This window comes from Nanorana parkeri, unplaced genomic scaffold (assembly GCF_000935625.1).
Source record: "Nanorana parkeri isolate BGI_ZX_2015 unplaced genomic scaffold, ASM93562v1 scaffold169, whole genome shotgun sequence".
Lineage (NCBI taxonomy): Eukaryota > Metazoa > Chordata > Amphibia > Anura > Dicroglossidae > Nanorana > Nanorana parkeri.
In genome coordinates, this window is record NW_017306437.1 from 1,217,818 (window position 1) to 1,220,763 (window position 2,946).

Consider the following 2,946-nt stretch of genomic DNA (forward strand, 5'->3'; position numbering starts at 1 on the left):
AGTGCGGGATTCTGTATACATTATATAAATATATATTTATATATATGTTTTTGTGTGATATCACGACAGAGGGGAAGGAAGCGGCATGTACCTGAGTATCTTAAATGTGTCTTTTTGCCTCTTTTTATTGTCGTCAAGACCACTTTATGTGCTAAACCAATACTCGGGCCTACCGGTGCGTCCGAGACCAGCGACATGGCTGTGGCGTGAGGTCCTACTTTATACTTTAGCAGTTCCCGCAGTTCTTAGTTAATCAATAGGCTGCGTACTTTCGAGTAGCTCAGGCCACAGAATGGCTCCCTGTGCTTTTTCGTGGAGGCAAAATGGCAGTGACCGCGTTTTAATGACTCTAGGTTATTTTATTTGTATTTTTTTAACCGGTTTAAAAACCTATACAGTGCTGCAGAGACCCCCCCAACGATCAGCCATAGTTATTTTTTGTTCTATTTATTTTTTAATTTTATTTCTGGACTTTGTAAACTGGTTTTAAAAACGTTCCTGCAGAAAGCAGCGTCTCTAATCCATGAAGGAAAGCGAGGAAGGTGTGGCGATCATGTACAAAAAAAGAATGAAAGGGACCATCGCTTTTTAAAATGAAGAACCCACACTTGCTCCTCACATGAAGTGCAAATTTATTGCAAAGCCAAATATAATGTAAAACTTTCCAGACACAGGCAACCAGGCCAAGCATACGAAGCTGGTGAGGGTGGTTAAATGTTGGGTTTATATTTAAATATCTTAGGGTTTGTGCTATGTGCTGGAAAAAACAAAAACAAATGTGCGTTTTGCAGAAATAAAAAAAATATATATATATTGAAACCGTTGTCTGCGTTCTTTGCTCTTTTTATATATTATGGTCTTTACATTCTACAAAGTTTCAGTGGCCACACCATGAACATAGTAGAACACTTTAATGGTGCCTACCAAGAAAGAGACATGAAGCCATGTCATGCTGCTGCTGCTTGACTCCTCCAACCCTTATATTCCACTGGTCCAATGCTGTTCCTGTACCTCCTACACAGAGAATACATTTCAAACGCCCAACTCAAATCTACAAAGATCCCTAAACTGACCTTCTCATACCTTTTTTATCACATATTTCCAGGTATAACCCCAAGTGCAACCTCCTCTCCTCCACTATGGTCACCTATTTACACTCTTCCCTTCCATTTGCTATTTGGTACTCTCCAGACAACCGTTACATGTACTCTGCTGACCGAGTATAATCGCAAAAAGATACCAGGGGCCGAAATACACTATATTGCCAAAAGTATTGGGACACCCTCCAAATCATTGGATTCAGGTGTTCCGTGAAATTTCCTTGCTACTAAATATTCCACGGTCACCTGTTAGTGGTATTATAACAAAGTGGAAGCAACTGGGAACAACAGCAACTCAGCCACGAAGTGGTAATCCACGTAAAGTGACAGAGCGGGGTCAGCGCATGCTGAAGTGCACAGTGCGCAGAAGTCGCCAACTGTCTGCAGAGTCAATAGCTACAGACCTCCGAACTTCGTGTATCCTTCAGATTGGCACAACAACAGTGTGTAGAGAGATTCATGGAATGGGTTTCCATGGCCGAGCAGCTGCATCCAAGCCTTACATCACCAAGTGTAATGCAAAGCGTCGGATGCCGTGGTGTAAAGCACGCCGCCACTGGACTCTAGAGACGTGGAGATGTGTTCTCTGGAGTGACCAATCACGCTTCCCTGTCTGGGAATCCGATGGACGTGTCTGGGTTTGGTGGTTGCCAGGATAACCGTACTTGTCTGACTGCATTGTGCCAAGTGTAAAGGGGGGATTATGGTGTGGGGTTGTTTTTCAGGGGTTGGGCTTGGCCCCTTAGTTCCAGTGAAGGGAACTCTTAAGACATCAGCATACCAAGACATTTTGGACAATTTCATGCTCCCAACATTGTGGGAACAGTTTGGGGATGGCTCCTTCCTGTTCCAACATGACTGCGCACCAGTGCACAAAGCAAGGTCCATAAAGACATGGATGAGCGAGTTTGGGGTGGAGGAACTTGACTGGCCTGCACAGAGTCCTGACCTTAACCCGATAGAACACCTTTGGGATGAATTAGAGCGGAGACTGTGAGCCCGGCCTTCTCGTCCAACATCAGTACCTGACCTCACAAATGCGCTTCTGGAAGAATGGTCCAACATTCCCATAGACACACTTGTGGACGCCTTCCCAGAAGAGTTGAAGCTGTTATAGAAGCAAAGGGCGGGCCAACTCAATATTGAACCCTACGGACTAAGACTGGGATGCCATCGAAGTTCATGTGCGTGTAAAGGCTGGCGTCCCAATAGTTTTGGCAATATAGTGTATCATTTGTGCAGACCAGGGGTAGCCAAACTTCGGCCCTCCAGCTGCTGAATCCAGCCTAGGATAAGGTACGGCAATGGAGAATCTAGGATCTGTAGACTATAGCCTATACCACGGGTAGGCAACCTTGGCTCTCCAGCTGTGTTGAAACTCGTAATCCCATCATGCTTCTTCCTCTGGGAGCAATGCCTTATGGGATTTTTTGTTTCAGCACAGCTGGAGAGCCGAGGTTGCATACCTCTGGCCTATACCAAGGGTAGGCAACCGCTGCACTCCAGCTGATGTGGAACTACAAGCCCCATAAGACATAGCAAGCCTCTGACACAAGCATGATTTCCAGAGTCAGATGCAGGATGGAATTTGTAGTTTTTCTACAGGTGGAGCGCCGCAGTTTAGCTACTCTTTGTGTAAATTGTGCAGCAGTGCAAGGGCCCTCTAGGTCTTAATGGCCCATTTATGCTAGTTGTGAGTTTGATGGGTGCTGGGAATGTCTCCCATTACACCTGCACACATTTTACTTCCAGGGTAGGTAATGGGAGGCATTGTCTATGCTGTAACTATGATGATTTTTTAATATCCAAGGCGTGTCGATCGGTAAGTCCCGCCTTCACTTCCGGC